We start from the raw sequence: 27916 nt of genomic DNA, 5'->3' as shown, positions 1-27916 counted from the left end.
CTGGGAGAACAAAGTAGAATTTGGATAGGATGTATGATCCTGGAAGAATATTGAACTCTTTATAAGCAGCTATATAAGCAGGGTGGCCAAGGACATTTTGGGATACGTCAACCGTAGCAGACACCAGAAACCAGATCTTGCGTTACAAGAGCTATCACTCACGCAAAATAGTATTCGTCTGAGTATCAACAACTTCACCAACCCAGCAGCCAAGGCCAATCTGAAAAACAGCGAAATGACCTTCAACACACCATTAGAGACAAGTGTCGAGCCAATGCTGAGGCGCTTCTGGAGGCCAAAGCAGCAGAGCGTGTGAGAGGCTGAAGGACGGGGCATGCATGTTTAAGGCTATGCACCTCATGAGACGACGGAAAGCCCAGAAACCGGCTGTGGCGGACGAGACTGGACGGTTTGCTGGCAGCGACAGTCAAGCGGCAGCTGTCGTCAGAAGTCACTTTATGAAGCCGTTTCTTTCAGTTGAATTCGGGTAAAAGTCAGTTAGGCTGAGAATTGCTCTCAAGGAAAAATTCGCAACACAAAGTCGCCAGTATAAAACATTAGAAAACTGTTAGAAACTGGAAAGCAGCCGACTCGTGTAGACGGATTGTGAACGCGAGAATCTAATTCTAAATTAGAAAAAAAATAATCCCGCTCAAGTAGCATGCCTCTGTTCTTGCACCGAATCTCACCAGCATTATCAATATGACTCTTAGAACTGGACAGGTTCCGCCAACCTTCAAAATGTCACATGTCAGTCCATTATGTGGCGACCCAAACCTGCCCCAGAACTATCGTCCAGTGTCTCTCCTCCCCATTATCTCCCGTATTCTGGAGACAATGGTTAAGAGACAGCTCACTGCCTATTTGGAGGCACACCAGCTATCGCCCGACAATTTGCTTATAGCAAGCAACATTCATCTCCCCCTGCCTCCTCTCTTCCTCCTCTCTCCCCCTCCCTCTATCTCTCTTTCTCTTTCTCTCTCTCTCCCTCTCTCTCTCTCTCTCTCTCTCTCTCTCTCTCCCTCTCCCTCTCCCTCTCCCTCTCTCTCTCTCTCTCTCTCTCTCTCTCTCTCTCTCTCTCTCTCTCTCTCTCTCTCTCTCTCTCTCTCTCTCTCTCTCTCTCTCTCCCCTCTCCCTCTCTCTCAATCTCTCACTCTCTCACTCTCTCTCAATCTCTCTCTCATTCTCTCTCTCTCATTCTGTCTCTCTCTCCCCCTCTCTCTCTCTCTCTCTCTCTCTCTCTCTCTCTCTCTCTCTTTCTCTCTCTCTCTCTCTCTCTCTCTCTCTCTCTCTCTCTCTCTCTCTTTCTCTCTCTCTCTCTCCCCTCTCCCCCTCTCTCTCCCTCCCCTCCTCCCCTCTCACTCTCCCTCCTCTCACCCCCCGCCCCCTCTCTCTCTCTCTCTCTCTCTCACTCTCTCACTCTCTCGCTCTCTCAATCTCTCTCTCATTCTCTCTGTCTCATTCTGTCTCTCTCTCTCCTCTCTCTCTCTCTCTGTCTCTCTCGTTTTCTCCCTTTCCTCTTTTGTTCTCTCTGTCATACTGTATCTACGACCTAAGTTTGATTTTTCACTTCTTCCCCACTCATCTACTACCATGTTCATAATCATTAAGAGAGCATGTCTCTCCTCCAAGAAATGCAGTGTATGATGGACCTACTGGACACGGCGTTCACTTGCGCACCTGCACTGAGTACAGTTCACTTTCGTCACAATGTAGACCACCCGCTTCTACCTCGTCTTGATGCCTCAAAGGCAGCTGGACAGAACTACGCAAAAAACCTCTTTTCCGTTACATGCCCACCATGACTTACAGGGTTTGTAATTCGGTTGTGGCTTTGAACAGCCCGTCAGGTAGGTCAACCAGTTGATTATACTTCAAATTTCTGGGAGAACAAAGTAGAATTTGGATAAGATGTACATTGTACGTCAAGTGTGTGGGTTACAGTGAGATCTGCGTCCCACCCACCGGTGTAGATGAGAGAAAGAGAGAGAGAGAGAATGAGAGGGAGAGAGAGAGAGAAACATAGGGAGATGAACAAATTAAGGAGATACATCCGGTTGATTTGCACTGTCGGGCTAATATAGGATTACAAGTACATTGATTTGTAACTAGTTGGATGAACATATTGCCACACGCAGAGCCTTCCAGCTCTTACGACAGGCAGCTGTTGCCCGGAGAAATGGAGATCTTCCAGAGTCAGGAATCTACCCTGCCCGGCTTTCTGCAGATCTTGATGCGGCACGCTGGGAAGAGTGATGCATGGCCGGCCAAGCCATCTGGTGCTGTTGTTTGCGAAACAGATTTCCATTGCCGATACTGCGGGGGTTGATGGTGGCAGCCGCAAGATGTGACCAAATAGACGCCACCTAGCAAGGCGTACGAAGATGCTGATCTCCTCTATTTGGCACCTCTGGTACAGTGCTTCATTGGAGATGCGCTGTGGCCATTTGATGCCAAGGAGAGACCGCAACTGACGTCGGTGGAAGGCATCCAACTTCTGGAAAGCAGATTGCGTGAGGCCCCAAGTGCCACAGTTGTATGCGAGGACGGGTAGGACAAACGCCGACTACAGTCACAGGCGCAGATGCTCACTCACAGCAGATCTCCGTTTCCAGAGGTAAAACATCGAAGTGAAGGCCCCTGAAGCAAGCTGCTTCCTTCGTGCTACGTCAACCTCGTCGCCAAGAAGAGATCCTAGTTTTTTTCGGACCATTCTCCACTCCTCACCAATCCTTTCGTTGCTTCTGAGCACCTGAGTACGTTCCATTTTACTTGGGTTGACACTCACTGACCCTATCAATATCAACTGGAAATGTAATATCATCAAACATCCAAATACTACCTTATATTACCCGAATAACATAATATCATTATGATTATCAACCCCTCAGTATTTACACTGTAGCAATAGAATCACACCATTTATCACAATATCAACATGCAATAACTATCATACCGTATCGCATTCGATAACCATACTTATCCTGTTTTCTTTTTTCCGTCGTGCATGTTGCTTTCTGCCTAAACATCAGCATCTTGCAGATTTGATATCTGCTTACCACCACTCAGCATAAGCGAAATTATCAATCATTTGATTGACGATGATGCGAAAATGCAAATAGCAATAATAAGTCAAACAATAATTTAACAACCAGCGAGGAGACAACAATTTGATAACCGCAATCAGTAAGGCCATCATTTTTTATAGCTATGTTTCGCGTCGTCCGCACGCATACGTTTTGATTTTTTCGGGAAAAAAAAATCGAACATGCACAGTGAGTGTACGATTGTGCGAGTCATCAGTGTGTACAGGTTGCATACTGCGAAGCTGGGATTCAGAAATGGCCTCTAGCCTAGGCCAGCGTTGGTAAATCGTTTGTTCCGCATCTGGGAGCAATATTCTATGAGCTTACACCAGACCGCATTGATCGCCTTAGCTGAGAGGATGCGTCGTTCCGGAGCTCTTTGCACCGCTGCTGAAGTCTGAGTACAATATTCCAGCGAAGCATAGGCACCATGACCAATGGTTGCCTCCTCTGTCCAAAGTGAATATTTACTCATGCTGATAACCCAGATGTTGTGCTTCGATGTACGATTTTTCTTTCGAATGTACACCATGCACGAGCTATTGTGCTATGTACAGTGCATACACCTCTGATCAGCCTTTTTATTATTTTGCAACTATTTTTTTTTCCACCTCTTTCCACCATGGCTCCATAGCTTTATCACCACCATTATCCTCTTGCTCCCTTGACTCCGGTCCTGTATCAGATTGATCTAGAAACCGGAGCAATTAGTATTATATCATCATCTGAAGCATATAACTATGTGTCTCTGTGTTCGGTCACTTCTAATTGCTCGCGCACAATGCTCCAGGTCCTCTCCTCGCATCTATCCCCAAACTCCTGCCCAAAAAAATTCAAAATCAAATGAAATGCTTTATCGGCAGCGACACTGCGCCTACTGACCATGGCTTCCGCCAGACCAACGTAAACTCAAAGGACGTTCCTAGGTTATTAGAACTGCCTGCTGGCACTTCATATCATTCCATGCTGCAGATGACATAGTGCATCACTTTCCAAACTTAGGACAAATAAATTTGTCTGTATCGGCAGGATTCGAGATTACGATATTGACCTTAAGGACAAGTGAAATGTGCATATTAGCATGTCCATATGTACAAATCACCACCTTCATGGTCCCCAATCTCCTTGCTCCCAAATGTATTCCTCTTCACGTTATTCACGTGTGTTTCTAAGCCAAATTCGCCCTTTTATTGATGCCTATGGTATGTCGAGTCATATGATGCCGCACTGTACTTCTAGGTAGCACCGCCTGGTATTTCGGAACTGTTCTAAATTTTTGAAAACACAACCCACTGCCATTAACAAAAAACAAAATAAATAAAAGTCACAAAATTTGGGGAGGTTCTAAGCCCCCATATAACAGCAATCCCATTTTGAAATTCGCAAATGCATCATATGAGCCGAGCCAAGCAAAAAGGTGGCTTAGGCATAATTTTTGGAAATTTCTTTTTTCATGCCAAAGCGATGTCTACCTATCCAACTTCCATCAAGGAAATTTTGGTGCCCATCTGAAATGTATATGTGCCATAAATAAGAATACATTGCCTGCACAGAATGCCTGGTATCAATGAAACTAAGATAATAATTATGAAGACCTACTCCAGAAAACATGGGACACCAAGTAGAGACAGAGCTTAGCAGGTGTGGAAGCAATACAAGAGGAACGAGCACTTGTGTTCTGATTAGAAGATCCAAGAAAGAAGAAATAATTGATCTATTCATCTCATGTCATTTCATCACGCAACACGAATTTTCATATCCTTCAATGATTTTGTGAGTCTGTGACTATATTTTTCGCTGGGCTGGGAAACGTCGCATCTTACCAAGGCAGTCCGTCATCCTCTCTCCAATCTCCTACGCCAACATGAATTTATCCTTCCCTGTAGCTCGTAGTGTTGTGCCAGAGATCGAGCTCCATTGGTCCCTTGCACGTAGGTCCAACTGACTGCACATCGCTAAAAGGCGGCACTGATTCTTTGTCCGTCCTAGTCCATGTCATTCTCCTTCCCTGGTGTAGGTAGTGGTATAAGCACCAAAGGACGATATGCTAGCAGGTAGAGTCAATGCATCGTTTCGTCATGTCGCACTATTGTCCTTGAAATGAGGACTTTTTGGAGTACAGTACGCCACGTCATGAACATTTGAAGGTCCCCAAAACAAAGTGAAACATCGCAGCAAGATCCAACTCACTAGGGAGCTTGTCAGAGTGATGGCCGGACGGCTTGTAGACGTCTCCACATAGGTATACCAGACGCTCTAGACTAGTCATGGCCACGATGAGAACCATAGCCACTATGAATGGGCGAGTTTTCCTCGTCAACTAGGGTTGGGCGCACACGGAGACAGAGTGTCATCCAGCTCGCCTCCGCATTCTCCAGAACGCTCCATTACGATCTCTGGCAGCGCCGAGAAATCCACTCAACGATGAAAGAGGGAACACTGAAGAAGTGTTGCTCAAAAATAAAAGGCCTCTTCCTTCTTCTCCACTTGCAAACTATTTACTTGAATTTGAAAGGATGCTCGAAAGTGAATATTTAGAATTTTGCCGACTGTGACGTTTTGGTGATTTCCTCGATTTGTTGGCAAAACGCTAAGCCACTTTTTAGCTTGGCGCGGCTCATATGATGCCTCCAGTACTTCTAGGGAAAAATGTAAATCATCTAGTTCATAAAATTGATGACATTGTTGACCTCATTACCTTGCATGACCTAGATATTGTATTCCTAGCGGAAACTTTCCCACTATACGAATCGACCTTGACTTCAGGAAGTCGAACATGAACGAAACTTCCCAAGCCCTCGCCAACTCCGGACTTGAGGATTTCTCCACAGCAATGACACTTGAGAGAATGTGGGAGCAGTGGTACCAATGGCCACTCCTCACTCTCGATCGGTTTCCACCTGTGTGAAAGTGCCACGTCAAGACTAGTCACCAAATATCGACGCCATGGAAGACTCCCGCTTATTACTCCGCTATCAGCTCTCGGGATCGAGCCCATCGCCGGTGGCGAATCAGTCCACTAGATCAACAGCTCTATCAGGAGTTTTCACTAGCCCATTCGAGCGCAAAGAAACTCTCTCGAGAGCTGAAGGCCAACCATTACCATCAACTGCTGAACTCCTGCAGGTCGAATCCGCGGAAGACTTGGCAAGTGGTTAACGACCTTAGTGGTCGGAAAAAGAAGGACACACCGCCGCTGCCACCTATTGGCAGCTTGAGTCAGCAATTCGGAAATGTCGTGACAGATCCCACTCAGCGAGCTCACCTTGTGCCACCTGCTGGTCCACACCGGGAAAGGTCACTCACTCGATTCGAGCCCGCCACCTGTGAAGAGGTATTTAAACTGCTGCAGGCTATTGACGACCGGAAAGCAACCGGCAGTGACGGAGTTCCGTGCAGCATACTGAAACACTGCGCCCGTGCTCTAGCTCCTTTTATAACCATCCTCATCAATGCTTCAATGGCCGAGGGGCAAGTACCCAGCTCTCTTAAGCCAGCAAATGTACGTCCTTTTTTCAAATCCGGTTACCCATCTATCCCAAAGAACTATAGGCCGATCTCGCTGCTCCCAGTAGTGTCAAAGATCATGGAGAAAATCGTCCTCAAGCGGCTCTGCTAGTTTGTCCACGCGGAACATCTACTTCCCGACAACCAGTTCACCTTCCGTCCTCACCACTCAACGGAGGACTCCATCACTGTTGCTGTCGATAGCCTTCTCACTGCCACAGCCAGCACTGTGGCCTTGTCTTGGTGGACATGAGCAAGGCCTTTGACAAGGTTAGCCACCAAGCGATGGTGAAGGAGCTACATGATATTGGTATCGGCTCAGTTGCCCTCGATTGGTTCGTGGACTACCTCAGTGGCAGACACCAGAGAGTTGCCTTAGCCGACGGGGAAGTCTCTCAGTGATACGACTAGCTGCACGTGCGGTGTTCCACAGGGCAGTGTATTGGAGCCGGTACTCTTCTCCCTTTACACAAGGAGCGTAGTGCAGTGTGCGTCACCAGCGCTGGTTCTGATGTTTGCTGACGATGTCATGATCTACACCAGCAGTTCTGATGTAGCTACCATCAACCATATCCTCTCCATTACAGTGTCCGGAGTTGCAAAATTTCTTGCAGACAAGGAGTTAATCCTCAACCCGCAGAAAACCCAGGTTCTGGGCATCTCCGCCGGAAGGCGGAACAGACTAGAGCTTGAAGTTACATTTCGTGGCACTCCTCTGGCTCAAACCAGCACAACCAGCCAAACACCTTGGTATTTGTCTGGACGAGCGGTTGAGCTGGGCAGGTCAAGTGGCTGCTGAAGTGAAGAAGGTGTCCTACAAACTCCGAGTTTTGCGCCACATCAGACCAGACATCACCCGTGCGCAGTCCCTCCCTTACTACACAGCTCTTCTCCTATCTGACATACTCTACGCCTCGAACGCCTACTTCGCCAGCCTCTCAACAAGCCTCAAGCAGATCCTCATCAGACTGGATAAGCGCTGCATCCGCTGTATCACAACCCAGCCCTCACGTGCCCACACTATGCAGCTGTATGCCCAACTCAGCATTTGTCCGGCTGTCGAGCGGGCGGATTGCAAGTTGTGGCTTCTCGTACACCGTATTCTTCACGGCAATGTCAGTTTGCTGCTCAAATCACGCCTGGAATACAATTCGCTGCCCCGTGCCACCAGAGGTCAGGATGCCTGCAATCTGCCCCTTCCCAACATCCGCAGTACTTCGGGATCTCACAGACCAGTTTTTGCTGCTGCTAAGTTGTGGAATCTTTTGCCCTAGTCCTTAAAGTCATGCCCTACCACATGCCGATTCAAGCGTTTATTGAAAGTTTACTTTCATGGCTAATGCTAGGATGTTCCCTATCCCGAGAGTTCTCCATACTCACTGTTTTTTTTTACTCCACCTATCCAGGTTATCTTAGATTTTTATCCTTTTGGGGATGAATGTCCTTGGATTTGAAATGCATTACATGAACCAAACACAAAATAGATGTACTTCGGAATCATACAGCCTAGCATTCCCCTCTAGCTGTCCTGCCCTAGCACATCTCACCATTTTCTTCACTCCCCATAATCCAGGATAACTAATCTTGTTCTTAGATCTTTCCTCTCTTTCCATCATCATCATAACATTGGGCATGTTTGCCTGTTTGACTTGCCATGTAAATTAGAAGCGATACAATACAGCCCGACCCGAAGAAGGTCTCAGCGCTGAAGCAGATGGAACACCCCGAGAAGGAGGACGAGCTCCAGTAGTTCCTCGGGCTAGTCACGTACATGAGCCCGTTCATACCGAATGCCAGTACATGTACGCTGACTGTGTTTTTCCTTGCAAGGGCACATTTTTTTCGGCCATAACTCTTGAACGTCTGGTCAGATCGAGACAAAATATTCAGAGATTTTGCAGGTATTCATGCTCTTTTAACTGACGTAGCACTCGATATGAATTTACAAATTCGATTTTTCACCGAATTTTCGGGTGGTCTGCCACCTTAAAATTAATGATCTCCCAAAGGCATAGCCTATCTGGGGATCAGGTGATCGCTAAAGGTCAACTGGGTGTCCATCTTCACAACAAGGAGGGTGATGCCGGTTGTCTCGTGTACCAGTGTGCCACCAAACAGGAGTGCAGGGAGATCTAAGCCGGCGCGTCTGAGGGTGACTGTCATGGCCTGGGATTTGGTCGGGTCAAAAATCACTTTCCATGTATGGCCTCTGAGGGTGGCTGTCATGGCCTTGGATATGGTCGGTAGAAAAATAACTTTCCTTTTTTGCCCCACTGGTGCAGTCTGTCAATGCCCAGCCTGCTGCAGCCAATGCAGTTCCTTTTCACAGTGCTACCCGATAGAGCGATACGCAATCGCAGCAGCCATTCGTTTTCCTCAAACTCATTCTTGACACAGATGTCCTCGAACAGGTGGAGATAACGTTCCAGTGGCTGCCTTCCGTCGTATGTCGATACTTTCATTAAAGGCCCACGCCCACCGCAGTGACAGGGAGCCTCTGCTGTACCTCCCATCAACCCCACACGCGCAGCGTCACCCATTCCATCAACTTATCGCCTTCAAATACATACCGAATTCCGTTGGCGAAAAAGTTGGCTTCCAAATAACCTAGTTCCTGTTCCATGCTCGCTTCGTATCCTGGAGTGGTCTCCAAATGTTGTGAACCCTCTGTGATTCTCTAAATTGTCAGGATCGAACGACCACAATGCACGAGGACAACTATCAACTCTTGACAGTATATTTCACTTCGATCAACAGCAACTAACGCTAAAACCACCAGGTAGTTATAGCGTGAAAATGACAGCAAACACATACAACATACAACTATAGCGCACACAGCAAATCACACATAGCGCATGTAGCGTATACCACGTCGTACACATCAGTGGTACGGCAGAGTCAAGATACAGCTGCATTGAAACGAACACAATGCCACAAGCGAGAAGGCCTGTCACACTTGAGAAATTGTGGCTTCATAACAATAAGAGTTTCCATGACTTTCGAGATTATGCACAGCAACAAGAGTACATAACCCCCAAGAGTGTGCAACTGCCTGCACAACCACTATGCTGTGCTGCGACGGCAGAACTTCACATCACGTGACATGGTGCAAAAGGTTATGCTGGCAAACAGTGCAAAGTGACGACAAGAGAGTTGTACCCAAAGCTGGGCTGCGTACAACCCTGTATCTATCATGCACAGAGTGCAAATAATGTGTACGGGTTCATCACGTGATGTGAAGTTCTGCCGTCGCAGACCCCATAGCTGGAATTGCACACTCTCGGGGGTTATGTACTCTTGACAGCATGGGTACGGGCCTGTAATTCTTAAGGTTTGAGCGGGAAGATTGCTTGTGGATTTAAACCATGTTGGCCGTCTTTCACATCCTAGGTCGGACTCCAGACCGGAAGCACTGATCCCTGTCTCCACTCTGCCTGTACAATGTCCTTCATTACTTTTAAAATTGATTGCCCACCCAGCTTCGCGAAATCCCTTCTGGCACTCTCTTCAAATCCCAGATATCCCTGCTGTTGCAAAACTCTGTATGCTCGTGTAGCGACCACCCTGCCCATACATGTATTCACTAATCCCTGCTCACCCAATTCTTCGTCACTCTTCCTCCTCTCTCACACCATTATCGCTTATTGGTCACTGGGTACCGTGAGAATAAAGTTTTGACAACAACCACGTTATGAATTTGCAGTTGAAAGCCCTATTTGAATAAGGTGACGAGCTGTCTTTGATGATGCTGTGCGGTCCATGTACCCCATCTTTTTCATAGCTACGGTAACAAGGCTGCGTTTACACAAAGACAAAATTAAAAGAAACGAAATGTAACGAAAACGGGCTGGCCTTGAATTGTTTTCAAACCTTTTACACGAGAACGGAAAATCGTTTTGAACCGTTTACACGAAATTCGGAAAACGGGCGATCAGTCTGGAGTTAGCACGTGCTGGTTTGGCGCAGGGGCGGGAAGTAACACGTTAGTTGGAGTTGGTACGTGCTGGTGGTCGCAAGGAATGGGTATTTCCCGCTAGTTATACTCTGGCACGGAATGGTTTCCATGACCGCGCTCCGTTTCCAATCGTTTTCACTGTTTTCACCGTTTACACGAGAATGATAACGTTTTGAAAACTTTTCAAAACACTTTGAAGTGCTTTTCCATTTCGTTCCGTTTAGGTATCGTTGTCGTGTAAACGATAGTAGTAAACCCAACGATATCATTCCGGTTGGGTTGTATTTCGTTGTCGTGTAAACGCAAATCGTTTTCAATCGTGTAAACGCAGCCTTAAGCATCATTACCGCATAGTGAGGACTCTTCATTGCCATCTAGAGTGAGATTCGTTTTGAAAATTGACTTACATATCCGTAACGATCTTGCTATTCTGAAATGCTGAGCCACTGAGATTCGTCAAACCTTTAGAGCGCAAAGAACTAGATGCAATAAAGCACAGAATAAAGCGGTATTTTATACAAAAAATAACGGACAAAGGAACTACACGTTATGCTATACAGTCCATTAACACCACCAGTTACGAAACAATCAGCTCGTGCTATAATACCGCACGACACTGACCGACGATACAGACGTTTCACGGCTGTGATGCATGCATAATCCAGCGACATTATGTACCGTACGACATTTCCCCGTCGCCCCAGTGATCCATGATGCGGTCTTACACGACCTTGCTGCCTTTTTCAAATCTCTGGAAATATTCGGCAAGGTTTAGCCTATGTTTCTGTCGATTCCAGCCGTTTTCTACGCTGGATTCGCGAAGTCTCAGCGAATTCACCTTCCTGCCTTCAAGCTGCGCAAGCAGATATTTTGATCGTCAAAATGCGCAATGGGAAAGTGAAGTTACGATCTTTTTTTCATTTCGTTCTTCCTCGGCGTGCCGGCCATTGGCGTTTATCAGAATTGGCTCACATTCGAGGCTTCCTCCTAAGGGGTGCAGATATTTTGGCAGCCTTCACGCCAATTTTGATTGAAAGGTTTGTCCTTTTCCTACGTCGTAGTTATATTTTCATTGCCGCCCTGATTATCGTTTTCGTGCCCAAGTCGATTTGCGTGGCGTACTTGGACGTCAATTGCAAGTGTTTGCTGATATATGCAGAGCGAGTGGAGGTGTGTTCTCCTGCCTCAATGTCTAACGAAGACCCCGGTTTCGTCCGCCATAGGAGGGATCCGTGCATGCTTCGTTCTGCATGTCAGCAAGTACAAATCAGACATGCATCCAATGAACATTTTTTGAAATCCATGCTTTCGAAATGTATGTAGAAGCAGGACATTGTGTACAGATTTTAAAAGTTAGACAGATAGGCATGGTTTTTTTTGTAATACTAGTTTTACTGCAGATTTAGGCCTCGCACAATAAAGTCTGTCGACGCATGCGTGAAGACCATACGGAAATACTTAAAGTAATTGAACAACAACAAACGGCAACCATGATTCAGCTTATAATTATATCTTGCACTGCATCAGCACTAAGCACAGCATGGCACTCAGGACAGTGCCGCAGCCGCTGGTGATGGCCGTACCCGGTTCTACCACTCTCGGCATTCATGATAATTACATGTAACATGTTCAATATGCAAATGATTGTGTAGAACACTAATAGGCTATCCTCGTACACTCCTCACTAGAGTCCCTTCTAAACTGCTTTCTTCTTCAGTGAGGACTACTGTACAAGCTGCATTATGCAGAGTATCTGTTGCTACCGGAGTGTGTAGCCAAAACAAACAGGTTATTATTCTGATGCGAATAAGATACACAGCATCACGCATCTTCATGACCGTGCCATTCCTATGGAGCTGGCTCAGGGCTCGATGGCAATGCAGTTCACCCGCTGAATTGACAGATGTCCATGAATTCATTTTAAAATAACAAGTCGGTCAAGTGAGAATTCAAGTCGGCAGGAATAGCGCAAGCTCCAACGTAGGGAGCAACACACAATTCCCCAAGTGTCGCCGAAGTCGCATCAGCCTCTTCCTCACATTAATTACAATATGGCGAATTAAATCAAAGCTGTAAGAAGCTAAATAATTCTGTGACTTGAAACAAGCATTGATAGAAGAATAGCACCTATAGCAGGTCCATGTGCTTTAAAAGTTAGACACTGGAAGATATCCTCTATTTGTACACTAACAACACCAACATGGAAGCATTGCGGGCGACCAACTCCGCCATGCTATGACACTTGATGATGTATTGTGGTACTTTGCTTATCACTGCAAGCCCACTGGTTGACTTGACCAACCATTGCTTCTTTCATGACGAAGATCAGCAGTGCAACTGTGGCAATAAATATCACCACATCCAATGCCGCACTTATTGGAGGAGCACATTCTACTGGAAATGAAACACTTTAATGTTCAGTTAGTGCTGATCTGGAATAGTATGGAGAACAGGGTTGTGAAGGGGTACACGCAATTTCAACATCCTTGCCGATGAGCACTGTGGAGCATGTGCAATGCAGAAACTGCTGTCCAATAGTATACAGAATCTGATTTCCAGCAATCCTAAAATCCTCACATTGATCCCCAAGGTGAAGAGCACACGCATGAAGAGACGTACATGTAGCTGCTATGTCATCAACTTTGCGTTGAGAGGAGCAGACGATCAAATTCTATCCTTCTCCTTCTCCAAGATGAATTGCAATCAGTCTAACGATTTATTTGTGCTCTTTTCTTATGCACGGAAATCTGGCTGTAAGCTGTCCTCAGGGGAGAACATGTTCTAGAATAAGAGCAGTGGGGTTCCATCTGTTCACGCCATGAAGGTAGCGAGCCAAGCTTACTTATTCTTCTCCAGCATGGCCTCATACGACCTCTCCAAGGCACGAATCCATCGCCCCAAAAACAAAAACTTTCTTCGATAAATTTGAAAAATGAGCAGAAAGACTGCACGCGTCGGTACGCTGTGCGAACGCGAGCTGTTGCGATGCGGGTTGCTACGGTACGCCGCCATATTGATAAATGTCGCACTCGGAACAGCCCTGGTTTCACAAATAACTGGCTAACAGCTCTAGCAGATCTTGGATGTGCACTCCAACAGCCTTCTAACTTGGATGGTTCTAAATTATAGAAATAACATCAGGAGGGGAAGGTGAGCGCAAGCAAGATAAGCACGAGCTGAAAGTCTCCGCTGTGAAGGACGTTGGCGGATGTTCATGCATTGCGATGACAATACTGGCAAGACCAATGGACAATAAGGTCAAATCACGATTCAAGATGTCTCAGTACTCTGTCAGTTTTGTGCCTAGTTCTTGCCCTTTCTGACTGTACATAGTATTGTTGAAACGAGCATATCTATAAAAAACGTACGAACAGCTCCACTAACGAGCAAGCTATTGAGCGAGCTAACGAGTTTCATTGATGTGGCAAATATGAATTTTTGAATATACTTTTTTCTAAGTTCGATTTTTCCAGCTGGTACAAATTATCACCGCAAATTATCACCACTGGCATAATTGGGGTTGCTGCTGCTTCACTTTGGAGTGCTGTTTGGTATCGAGATGTCTTTTCGGCGCCGTAGTTAAGTACCGTAAAACGACAAACTTTCGCGGCGGCTAAATTTAGCGTTTTGCAAACTGGACCAGTTAGTGGCGATTAATTTTAGCGATTTTTACCTTCCACCGAAAATCAAAGAATTGTATTTTACGAAGCCTCGGAGTGCTGGGCGCAGAGTGCATGAAGAATGAGAGAAGAAATCAAAGAATGAAAGAAGGAATCAAGGAATGTAAGAAGGAATCTTACTCTTTTCCATGTTACCCATGGTTGGCTATAAAACCCTTCAATCGCCACGTAAAGTGGTCATTGGCTACCCCAGCCATGTATTGCTTGGAATAATTGAAATAAATAAATCAAGGCATCAAAGAGAACCATAAGGTAAGTACTAGTACTGGGAGAAAGGATGGCATGTTCGAAGAAGGATCATCGGAAGACTTTTTCTTCGAACTGCTGAGCCACTGCGATGCTCATAGAAGACTTCTTCGAGTAGTACAACACTAGAATCTACGCAACAGCAAGCTGGCGAAGCGCTCCAAGAAGTTCAACAATACTCTCCACAATACTGAGACAATCTCCAATCGAGTTAAGAGTAACTCTCCATCACTGTAACATGATACTATATACAGTCAGAAAGTGCAATAACTAGGCACAAAACTGACAGAGTACTGAAACATTCGACGTCCTGACACCTAGCTTCAACACATCCCCGTAGCGCTAACCGACAGCCTTCCAACTTGGAAGGTTCAAGGTTATGGAAAGACCAAAGAGGGGAAGGCAAGCGCAACGAAAACGAGCAAAAGTGATGGAGAGTTACTCTTAACTCGTATCCATATGTCTTTTTTCTCTTCCACATTTATTTATGGCTCAACATCCGAGTTTCAATCTCCAATCGATCGTTTTATTCTCTTCTGGTTCAAGTCGCCGTACTCCAACGACAACTAATGTTTCAACGGTGACTTGCAAGACTGGTGTTGGTACGTAATCCGTCGTTGCAACAGCTGCGCGCTTTGGTTGGACATAGCCGGCCGTGCAAGCATCGATCAGCGCTGTTAATGTACAGTCAGTGCAGTGAGTGATGCATGCGCATGTACGGTACAGATTTGTTGCAGAACGATCGATCGTACAAATTTATTTCGCGTGTCAAACTTTAGCGATTCGACCCTGCTCGCGAAAGTCGCGAAAGTTAATCTCTCGCGAAAGTTTGTCGTTTTACAGTAGCCTTTTGTAAGAATAGACCGTTTTGCAAAGATTGCAAGTAGCCTTGGTTTTCGCTGCATCGCGGGAGAAAACTTCCAAACGACTGAGCGTAACTTTCACTCAGATGCGAATCAATACATCCACCAAAGCTGCAACGACAACAGAAACAACTCAAGTGTCGCGCAGGCATACAGACACTGTAACTGCGAGTGATTTCACTTTGCGCGGGACTGGACTCTCTATCGACCAGGGAATCGTAACATATTTTACGACTCCCCGGTCGACATGTACTGCCATGTGTACGGTGTACGGTGTTCGTTAGTGCAAACGAGCTGGCCGCACAAACGAGCCGAGTTTCTGGCGAGCGAGCTAACGAGTACCCGTTGAGATCGTTTTAACACTAGTATGTAGTATCTAGTTAGAGTGATGGAGAGTTATTCTTAACTCGAATCCAAATGTCCTTTTCATTTCTACAGTTATCGTTGGTTCAACATCCGACTTTAATATTATTTATTCTCTTACCCTTGTGACTTCTTTCACTTGTGAATTTTTTCTCTTCCCCTCCCCATTACTTCCCATTACTATTATCAATAACCTTGCCATGCCGTGTATGTCGCTCACATGTATAAAAGGAGGCGCCATCGCCTGTTTGTGTAACTCTAAAGCTGGTTTTCCAACTCGGCAAATCAGTTGATCTATGCAACTTTGTGCCTTTGTATCACCTTGACGTTTGTATAGCAAAAAGCATGCAACAATGTTATTGAAAAGACCATAATGTATTATCTGCATCAAAACTTGTTTCATTCATTCAAAAGGATCAAAAGATTAACTCCATCATTGAATAGTGTTCAATGTGAAGACTAAAATGGGCATGCTGAATATTTCTAATTGCTGCTTTGAATACGTAAGTTAAAGCTTTCAAATGCCAGACCATGTAGAACTCACATTTCGGCAATGTTTGGGCACGACATGACAACTCCGTTGCTACATGTACACGAACCACAGGCTTTGGAAGGTTCACTCCAAGCTAGCACCATACAAATCACAGCCACCGATAAGACCTGCGAATATCCAAAGGAAATGACCAGACGCACAACCAGAACAGAACAGAAAACGTTACGGCTTCTGGTAGAAACTCAAAAATACAACACGGCAGTGTTATCAATTACCTAAACATAGTATTTGTATACGTACACAAGGACGCTTAACATTCTAATTTTGCGGACAAGATGAGAAAGTCAACGCTGAGGTGCAAAAATATAGGTAGAATCTGGGCAAATCAAACCCCAGTATGCCAGGGCATTCCAATTATCCAACCCCCAGAACATATGCCCGGTTTGAGGTTCGAATTACCAGACTTTGCTATTCCCGTAGCTATGCAAAAGGTGTAACTTCAGTAACGTATTGCGCTAGCCAGGGTCCACACAGCTTTAATGCCTTGTGTTTTATTTGTTTGTGCCGTCGCGTACGTCGGCATGCCTGGCGCTATCCCGTACCTGTCTCGAATGCGAAGAGAAAGTTATTTTCTTTCGCTCAGGGCCCTACGCTATTCTTTTTTGCCTAGCTCATCATGCATGTTATTCGAACAGATGGAAACTTTTGCAGTACAATGATGTAGCCGATCAGTTCGTTATGGTATGGTTGGGCACTGTAGCTGTCATGGTCGAAGTAAAACACTATAGCCAATTAATGGAGAAAAAAACATTTCCATCAGTTCTAATAACATGCATGAGCTAGGCAAAAAAAAGCTTAGCGTAGGACCCTGAGCTTCCAACCTCTCTCATGTTAATATCAAGAATAGTAAAATTACTATTGAGCTGGCTTTAAACTTTGATAAGGCCCTTGGCGGCAACGTTGCTCATTGGTCGTTTCCTGGATAACAAGACAGACCTCATTCTAAATACAAAATAGCATAATACAATATTGAGTGACATGTTTCCTATTCTTTAGTCCGCTATACTACAGAAACCCATTTAGCAGAAAAGCATTTAAAGGAAGCCATGATGCGCTTCTAGCAGGGCACAGAACTGAAGGTGGCTGGGCTAGTAGTAGTAGAAGTATTAGTAGTGTTTATTAGACTAGGGAGTCCCAACAGGCATGGCCCCGCCATTGTTACAGGGAACCCTAGGTGAATCTTTGTGAGGTGAGCAAATGTATCAGCAGATTGTGCCCGACGACAATTTGGAGGAATAGCATTCCACCGACCTGCCGCCAGAAATGAAACCCAGTGCAGTCCATACTCAATTTCTACAGTAGGTAATACTAAGGCAGCTGTATCCTGGCCACGAGTACGAGCATTTGTGTGCGGGCCAGCTGAACCTAGGGTAAACAGTGATTGAAGGAGGGGCTAGCAATTGATGACAAGTAGTGATAGACCAAACCGTATAGTTTCAATTTAACTCTTTACTCAAACGAATACAGATGACACAGTTGTAGAACTAATGCAGTTGGGGTCATTCTATCTAAACGAAATGAATTTTTCATTGCAAGGTGGCTGACCGTTACCAGCCTGGGTATATGGGATAATTTTCCAACAGTGCACATACGCATTACTTGCATATCCTAGATAAAAAAAATCATCGATTAGTATACAGAGGTATTTCTCAGTAGGGACAGGGGAAATGACAATATTTCTACAGGTCAGGTACACTTTACAAGGCTGGGCTCGTGCAGGCAGGGCAGGACGCCGCATCAACATGACCTGTGTCTTAAAGGAGTTGAACCGAAGGCCATTTTCATCGAGGTGATGCTCTAGGCACCGCATACTATCCTGCACCTCTCTCTCTCTCTCTCTCTCTCTCCCTCTCCCTCTCTCTCTCTCTCTCTCTCTCTCTCTCTCTCGCTCTCGCTCTCTCTCGCTCTCTCTCTCGCTCTCTCTCGCTCTCTCTCGCTCTCTCTCGCTCTCTCTCGCTCTCTCTCGCTCTCTCTCTCGCTCTCTCTCTCTCTCTCTCTCTCTCTCTCTTTCTTCTCTTCTTCTTCCCCCCCCCCCATCTCCCGATAATTATTAGCCCCCGTTTTCTTTCGACGCGTTTGCTGTGCAGTGAAGCCGAGACCCTAGGTCAGTGGAGCACATAAGACCCCGTCACCACGTCCACGATTCATGCCTGCGATGCTGCACCGCTGCTTTGCATGTCATGATTGGAAGCTGTGGCCTAAGTAAAAAAAAAAAAGCACGCGTAGCATGATTGTAGCCACATCAGAGCCGAATACGTAGAACGCAATATCATCAGCATGCAGCTGCACCATACTCTCGCGAATAAGTTCGGGTATTCGGCGAAGGTACATGCAGAAAGGCAATGGCCCGACAACAGACTCCTAGGGGACCCCTCTTGTACAGGGTTTGGTGTCACCCTTGTAACCACTGACAGTAACCTGCTGACTGCGATTCGTGAGATACTGTAAATATACAAAATTTCGGCACTTCACGATTTTTGACATTTCGGCGGCGATTTATTTTCGGCGTGGGGTAGAGGGCATGGTATAGTGCGACAGATGCTGTGAAAAATTTCATCGGCGTTTTAATTTAGGCGTTTTGGGTCGGTGCCGAATATAGCCGAAATTATAGAGCTGCCGAAAATTTGTATATTTACAGTAGTCTGAGAATCACTTGAGGACAGTGTTGCCTACGCCAGTTGCGGCTAGCTCATCCAGTAGACCTGTGGGGTGCACACGGTCGAACGCATTGCCCATATTCGCAAAGACTTCTAGTCAAGTTCTGTCTATGCAAAGTGTCAGGGCATCCTCACAGCTATGATGTGAGAGGTACGCAAATTGTTCAGCTGCTATGGCAGATATGTCTGGATTCTGGGTGAAATACGAAGTGACTTAATTGTGGACAATCTTCTCTAGGATCTTGGCAGCGATATGTAACAATGAGATTGGTCTGTAGATGGTGGCTGAGGTCTTATCACCGGATCTGTAAACAGGGCAGACATGGGCAATTGTGTAGGCAGCAGGAAAGATGCCAGACCTAAGGGACTGGGGGACGATAAAAGTTAGGGGATACGAGACTTTATCTCTGCATTATTTCAGGATGCCGGACAGAATATCATAGGAGCCGGTGGCTTTGCTGGATGCAAGAGATTCAAGCAACTTCGAGATGGCATCGACGCTGACAGTATCAAACTCCAAAAGGGTAGCGCCATTGGGGTCTGCAAGAGGCAGGGGCACCTCGACTGGTCTGGCAGGGTCATGGACGATCTCGCCAAAGGCACTAGTAGTCGTCAGATCAGCGAGTGTGGCTGCTGGTGCAGCCCTCACTGCTGTTCTACCAGACTAGCTATTGATACTGGCCCATTAGCCTCGTGGGTCATGGCGACGATTTTCGAACTCTCTGATGTAATACTGTGACTTCAGCTGCCTATTGAGGAGAGTGCCTTCTCGCCGTATTGCACGATACATCTGCCGAAGCTGTTGATCTGACGGGTGAGTGCGTACCTTTCTATGTATGTGGATTCGTTGCTGGAGGGGGTGTTTCAACCGAGGTGTCTAGCCAGCTACCGACTCTGGAATGGCCTGCCCGATAATATGAAGTCGCTAGTATCTGACGGTGGATTCAAACGCATGCTACGCGTATTTTTATTGGGTTAAATGCAATGGCTTTCGTAACCTGCTGATGAGGCTCGATAGAATCATGCTACGATGACCCGACTTGTAAATTTGAGATCTCTTTTTCTCAGATGGAGAGCCAAGGAACTTTTTAAACATGGAAATCGATAGCACACCTTGTGTCCACAATTTCCCATGTTTATAATACAAACCTTTTTCCTGCTCGTCCTAACCCTGCCTCCCCTCACTGTTACTTCCATTTTCGTGTTATAATTTTAATTTTACTTTCTCTTCATCTCTGACTCTTTTTTCTGGTTGTCATCGCTTTCATAATACCGCAAAGTACCGTTGATCCGCCCCCTCTCTAATTCCCACCCCCTGTCGATTTTCTACCTGTGAAGCGAATTCGGCGTAGACAACGAAATACGATGTTGAACCGACGCCTGCACTGCTGTACTAAATATGTGCCAATCCAGGATGAGAATGTGCACAATTTAGCACATCGAGTCCTCCAAGTTGTTGTACATCGTACTGCACTTGACAGCCTTGATCTAATTCCCACCCCCTGTCGAAAAACCAGCTGGAAAATGGCATGGCGTGGGGGCGGATCAACGGTACTTTACGGTATTGGGCAGAACTGCCCGTTTGACATGCGATGTATATTAAATAAACAACAAAAACAACAACAGCTTGCTCACTCTATAAAATATCAATATTCCCCACAACACATACGCATGCTCAACACCCCCGCTCAGGTTACGGCCCAGTACAGCCTTCGACACGCACGCACTTGGCACCTCCCACCCTCCAGAACCGATCGCTGTAAAGACTCCCCACTGTACAAGTCCCTAGAACACTACAATGCCCTCCCTGCTAGCATTCATGACGTCTCCTCCCAACCTGCTTTCAAACAAGAAATCTGCTCACTGCTGATTAACTCAATCTGCTCCTGCAGCGCTCACCCTCTCCCATACTTGTAAAGTTTAAAGTGATGTAAATCACTTTCCAACTGTTTAACCCACAATCTCACCTTCTCATAAATGTATCTCTTCTTGGCGATGGTGCCATCGTGAGAATAAAGAATTCAAACAACTTTGGTGCTTTTTTGACAACATTCACATCATCTTTGTTCAATATGCGTACATGTTGCGAACTACACCCTTGTTTGGTTCGATTGGGCCAGTGTTGCTCGGACTACACCGTGTGCCTGCACTCAATCCAGATTTGCCAATCGATGAGAGCCCTGCTGGAACATTTAATCCGCTGCTTGTTATGACCAGCACGAGTGGTGAAAGTACAATATGAGATTTAGACCACGTGATGTGTGAAACTTTCGCTATTTGCAGATCTGCAGTTGTGGCAAGTGAAATCCGACACTTGTCATAGGGGACAGCGCCACAAATGGACACCAATGATGTAATGTACTGCACTTAATTTGTACTATAGAGCCGTATGCATCCCAAACAGATCGAAAGGTCACAGTGTAGATACACACAGTTCACAAACATGGTACACAATCATAAGGAGTGTTGGTATCCAATCCCTATTCATTTTTGCCAGCATCTTTTGAACCTTGACTGTGATGAGCACGAGTTTTGTCATCAGACAGATAAAGTTGTATGTAACACATGTACGAGGTGGTTCGCAATTTTTGGACATGTCGTAATTTTTGGAAAAATCAGTTAAATATGGAAGTAGAATCCTCCTGAGTTGTTGTCCTTTCCTTGGTGGACAAATCTTTGACAAGAGTGTCTTCTTGTGGTCCTCAAGTTTCTTCGTGCCAATTTTTAGCGGTGAAGGCCGTTTCTTTCTGGGCGTTTTCTTTATTATTCTTAGGTATCGTAATGAGTAATTTTGAAAATTTCGATTTAATTATAAATGACGGAGGATTCCGTTGACTCTACGTCGCATAACGGAGAGAATGTCGACATGGGGGATGTTGTATCCCCTCCATCAACTCCAGGGACTATGTCTTCCAGCTTGAATCCACCTGGAAGAGTCTCCTCGCCTTCTCAACCGGTGCGTTTGTGGAGGGCTTCTGGTCAGGAGAGATCTCTTTTAGCAGTGCGAGCGGTCCACTCACCTGGCACCAGTGAGCACTTCTTAACCAAGAAGGACGCAGTGGCTAGTTACGGCGCTAGCCCTCCACTCTTTGCGAAATATGAGAAGGAGATGGGCCACATTGGAGTGCTCTCCTCTGTTCTTTAATATTATGTCCGTGAAAAACCTTTAGTGACCCTTTAAATTGGTTGTCACATTGAAAAGCCTTGAAAAGCTTGCTATGGCCTGTCATTAGAACTCATATTAGCCGGTCTCATAGGCATAGCCTTACCCCATTTTCATGTCCTGGGCAAGTTTTACTTGTTCACACCATTGCAGACTGCTGCTAGATGCTATTTAATTTAGTTGTCCAATAATTGCTCGCATTGAAAAAGCAGTAGAAAAAGACACCTTCAATGGTTTGGTTGGGTTTGGTTTTTATTATTTCAGTTCGTTGCCTCAACAGTACAAAGTACAAATATCAAGAGGGACGAACGAAAAGAGAAAATAAAACAGAGCAGAGAGGAAGATGCAACTGAAAGGAAAGAAAAACGGAGAGAAACGGAGAAGGAATGTGGGCTGTGCGGATTCATGAACCATTACTAGAGCAGGGCAATGCATGAATCAGGTCAAGTTGTGACCGCATGCTTCAACTCTATGCCTTCAGGTGTGTGGGGTGGTGGTAAAGCATAAGTGTGCCAGTAGAAAGCAAGAAAGAAATTTAAGTTATCTTACAAACCAACATAATGGGGTGCTATTTAGAGTGTCCAAAAATAGCAAATGACCTCGTACTGTCCGTATGCAGGGCTACAGGGGCTGAAGACTGCATGGTGCAGTCCCTTATGCCTAGTGTTGGATTTCACTTGCCACAACTGTATTAAAGGGCATGCCGATTTGCACTTAGGGGTCGTCCGTAATTATCGAAAAATTAAAAAATCCGTCCTCGCGCAAAATTTTCTCTGACCCACCCACCCACCTCCCAATTTTTTCCATTAATTTTGGGATTTTTACCGATACCCGGCTTGAAAATAAGATAACTCCTGAGTCCTGACCCCATGTTCACTGATTGCACCTACATGTACATGAATGTCAAGTACTAGTAGCTAAGTAAAGTGAGTAGGTCTACCGATGGCCATGCACGTCCTACAACTACAAAAGAGTCATGTACCGGTATATCATACTGGTGTTTGCGATCCTACACTACGTCTACAGTGCAACAAGTGTATGAAAGTCACTGACGGAAAAAAGTACGAAAAATCGAAAAATTAAATTCCGCCAGCGCTCTTCACCACCCACCCCCTTGGCCTTTCTGCATAAGGACGGATTTTTTAATTTTTCGAATAATACGGACGACCCCTTATCATAATATTATTATGTTTTTGATAACACAGTAGATGTCTACAAGTGACAACAAAGAAAACTAACAGCCATAGAAATATTGAGTACTTACACACAAGTTTGAAGCGTTCATGATGTCTTCGTTGCAAACAGCCTGTGAGATCCAAAGATATTATGCCACATAGGAACTTGGGTTCACTCTCTCGACAGCCCTCCTTCTGTTGCGAAATGCCGATTGGTCCGGTACAAAGAAATACCAGTACTAGTAGTGCTTTTCGGAAAAGCTGGGCCAAAGTGCTCCTTCTCTTGGCAATGGTACTGATGACTGTGAAAGAAGAACTGTGCGGGACTACATGTACCGGGTTCATGCACTAATGCTATACTGTAAGGCTTTGCAAATTTGGTTACATGAGAAATTTCAACCCGGGTCGAGTTCAGGCTCAGTTGAAAGTCTGTACGATAGACAAAATGAGTGATACGCACAAAGAGACCCCGGCCCCATATGTAGAGTTGCACACTTTTGCCAGTTTTGGGGGTTACGAAAACTCACAGCACGTGTGTCAAATACGTTCGTACTACGTACAAACGAAGGATAGTGTGCATGCGGTTTTGTTGACAAAACTACAATTACCGTAAAATCCCGCCAACAGGCCAGAGCGCCCCTACCTCCTCGACGCTTTGGGGGGGGGGGGGGGGGGGGGGGCGTATGGGCGAGTCCTACTTGCCGCATGCAGTACTGTACTATATTGTACTGTACATGAAAAAGTACTTACCCGGTACCCTACGAAAACCCTTGATTCCAAACCTACAAAAGCCTCTTGTACGGGCAAGAACAAAGTAATACAGCTAGCGTGTGTTGAAGAAGAAAATGAGCGGGAACATACTATGCTGTGAAACACGCATGAGGCATGATCAGGACAAGACAGCTGAAAATAAAAAGAAAGAAAACAAACACACACACACACGCACTCACACAACAACAACAACAACAACAACAAGTGCCATACGCATGAATGTTAACGGCCAACGCCAAGGCTGTACCCTACGAAAACTGTTCGTGCATCTCGTGCACCGACCAAAAGTCAAGAGCCAGGAGTCGTACAGACCCGTCAAAAATCAGGGTTTGTGCGATCCCTGGCCTGGTCAAGAGGATGGGCATCAGGGAGTAGTACAGTACCTGCTACCTTGGCCGATGCCGAGGCCCGCTGCCCCGTATAACTGACTGCAAGTGGTTCCTAAACCAGTTCCTCATTGTTGTTTCTTTTTTCCCCTCCAGTTTTCTTTTTACGGTATTATAATTTCACGGAGAAGGCGGCGAGCCCGAACGTGTGCAGTTTTATTTTTATTATTTGCCATGGCGACCCCCGTAAGTCCAAATAACGGGCAGGGTTGGGCCTTTTTCTTTCTTCTCAGATTGAAATTCTTACCAGGCGTGGGCCATCCCCTGAAAAAGAAACTGGTATTGTACTACTCCTTGGTGGGCACTGTTACGTACATTTCCAATGGGGTCGAACATGCGTCTGCAGTACAGTAGTACCAAGAGTACATAACCCCCCAGAGTGTGCAACGTCGGGGGGGGGGGGGGGGGGTTATGTACTCTTGGTAGTACGGCATCACAGAGTCATCTGGTCATACGAGGATACAATCAATCACGTCCCTGAAAAGAAGTCAGGGAGGGGCGCGGATGGGAGAGATGGGGCGCTCTGGCGCTCTGGCGGGATTTTACGGTATAATAGCCTCTTGTACGGGCAAACTAAACACAAATGCAACGTTGCAACGTCAACAGGGAGAAAATGAACTGAAATACATGTAGCTGTGAAAACAATATACGGAGGGAGGTAAAATGGCTGTGAAGCAATCCGAATATCTGCCATGATCATGCTGAGGATTTGCATTCCCTCACGGCCTCAGTTAGTTTCTGTCAGAGACTGAGAGAGTGCTTTCTTTATTACTCCGCTGCTCGCTAAAAACGACCTGGATACTGTAAAAGCAGAAGTTTTCGGTGGTGTTTTATTTTCGGTCACTTCGGTACAGGCAATTTTCACCGATAATAAAACGCACCGAAAAATTCGGTACAACCGATACTGTGTATGTTGTCATAATTTTTATTATAAATTTGTACAAGTTGTATCAAACCACGCGAATATCATGGTGACGTAGCCAAATCAGCAAGATGTTGTCGCATCACTAGGGAGGTTTAGTTCCCACGTAACGGAAACGCGTACGTGGGTGATCCACGTAAAGTGGATGAAGGGCACCCACGTTGCAATGTTGTGTTTAGTCACACGGAACAAACAAAAGCATGAAGCTAAAGGCCAAAACCTGGTCAAAGACGAAGCTACCCCGGCCTAAGAAGCTCATCCAATATTTTGATTTCGTGCTTCTGAACCTTATTCAGCTGAGCACCCTCACAGCTCGCACAATGCGCTCCATTCTGCTGATTTTCACCCACGTTCTGGCGGAACGTGGGTGAGCCTCCATACACGGTATGTCGTGAATCAGAAAACGTCTGTACGTGGGTCACTGAGTATCACGTGGTACACCCACGTAAAGTACCCACGGATTACGTGGGACTAAACCTCCCTATCCTACTGACTTCTTGGGATGAACCAAAGGCATTTCGCGAGTTCGCATTGCACGCGTCCATCGCAGACAGATCGCGTCGCATCGCGAGTCGCGTGCGATGCGAACTCGCGAAATACCATTCACAGAAGAAGTCAGCGATGCGACAAAATCTTGCTGATTTGGGTACGCCACCACGGTATTCGCGCGGGCGGTACAACTTCTATAAATTGATCGGCAACTCTTGAACCTTTGTACAACTTTGCAGTAGAAAAGGACAACATCGTACGCCAAATCGCTTGTCGCATCGCAAAAGTTGAGCCAAGCTCAACTAACGTGTTACTTCCGCGATGGCCCTGTTCAGTCCGTGCGCCAAGGGGTACTCAAGGGCTGATTTTATTTGCAACCGCGGGAAACGAAGTCACCAAGACCCCTTCATTTGAGGCTTTTGGAATTGGAGAATTTATTGAATTTAGGTATGGCTCTCGTCCCTTCCAGAGAACTAACCAAGACCGTGTAGGGGCAGAAGGAGACTTCTTTGGCTCCGTGAATACACTAGCTATGCGGTGGTCTAGTTAGTTTGAGTGTGTGGTTCGTATTCAAAGTGTTCCAAGCCGCAGTTCACTCGAAGGTCATCAAGGCTGGAAAGGACTGCCTGGTGTGTCCGAACGGTATGTTTTGCACTGAAGGCATTTTTTGTATGAATTGTTGAAAGTGTCTTCTTGTTCGAAATGCAAAAGAGATGGTCGTAGATCCTTGGCCCACAACACCCCACTAAATAAAACTATGACCTGTCGTGAAATTATGTGAAATTGATCAACACAATCATCCACAAATTATCCTATGCCAAAGTACTGCAAATGCAAATAATGGCATCCCTTTACCTAGGTCATGTTTGTAGGGCCTTATGCCACATCTTTGCATGATTTCCTCATGCAAATCGTGTGCCTAGCTTCGAAAACACATTGCGCTAAGTGCCGAATATATACCTGTGAATCAGAACAACAGCACTCACTATTGCTTTCATGAGTGGTAATGGTCAGCTGAAAGGAAACTTCTATCCATCAACTCATTAGTAAGGTAATGACTAATCTCCTTGCTGCGCATGTGGTTCCTTCGTATTTACATGTACCGTAAAGTACCGCCAGAGCGCCCCCACCATCTCGTCCTTTCGGGGTCGTATTGTGGGGGCGGTCTCCTGTCTGTAGGTTATACGACACGAGCTTTGTACACATATTGCACGTTCTGCAGACAATCTGTGCCTTCGAGCTATTAAACACGAGCTCCACACAAAAACCTGCTTAGTGTGACCTTAGTACACTAAGTTGCTCACACCGTACAAACTTCGTTGCACTCTGCCATACGATTTTCCTTTCCCTGGCTGTATTATATAAATCTGTCGCAGCAAAAATCAAGGTGGGGCGCTCTCGCGGTACTTTACGGTATGTGCGCCTCTCTGTGTTCGGTGAATGATTTTGAATATTTGCGCACGACTTCAGGATAGTGCACATTGTATGCATGTACCTGCATATGTAATCCTTTCATGATTTAAAAATTAGGAGCCGTGCTTCTCATCACCGTGGACAAGTAAATTACGTAGCGTTTGGAGATTTGCACAAGTACAGTTGCGTGTCGATTATGCGGCAACCGCGGAATAAAATGAATATTCTGGACGACTGAAGCTACAAAGCCATCTTGTGTTAACTTAACAGATCAAAAAGACAGTACTTCGAAGTACCTGTATTTATCACTAGTATTACCCTGAGACAGTCGTGCTCATCTCTAGAGACTGGCTTGTATTTAACTCTACGTAATGGCAACTTTCATGATGCTGACTGTCTACATTTACTTGAAGTAGGACTATAAATACTAAATATAAGGTCTATAAGGTGTCAGTGCGGTGCTGTTGGATACCCGACATGCCATGTGACTGACCGCCAGATACTAGTAAACGACATGCGATTGTACCGGTTACAGTGTAGCTGGGTTTTCACGAAAAAATGAAACTTATACGATTGTGAGAAAAGTTCAGAAACCACACTTACATATACACACACACGCACACACACACACACACACACAAACACACACACACACACAAACACACACACACATGCGCGCACGCACTC

At 45.8% G+C, this 27916-nt stretch overlaps 1 long non-coding RNA gene across 1 annotated transcript; it reads right to left on the bottom strand.

Annotated features, from left to right (window-relative positions):
- Positions 1-1809: 1809 nt before the first annotated feature.
- On the bottom strand, positions 1810-23579 carry LOC135820722 (uncharacterized). Its single transcript, XR_010554188.1, has 4 exons — positions 23338-23579; positions 16245-16360; positions 10956-11027; positions 1810-1882 (listed from the first exon to the last, which is right to left on the bottom strand). It is a non-coding gene; the product is annotated as an uncharacterized LOC135820722 (long non-coding RNA).
- Positions 23580-27916: the final 4337 nt, after the last annotated feature.

This window comes from Sycon ciliatum, chromosome 7 (assembly GCF_964019385.1).
Source record: "Sycon ciliatum chromosome 7, ocSycCili1.1, whole genome shotgun sequence".
Taxonomy (NCBI): Eukaryota; Metazoa; Porifera; class Calcarea; order Leucosolenida; family Sycettidae; genus Sycon; species Sycon ciliatum.
The sequence above is the reverse complement of the archived record's forward strand: the minus strand, read 5'-3'. Positions and strand labels throughout refer to the sequence as shown.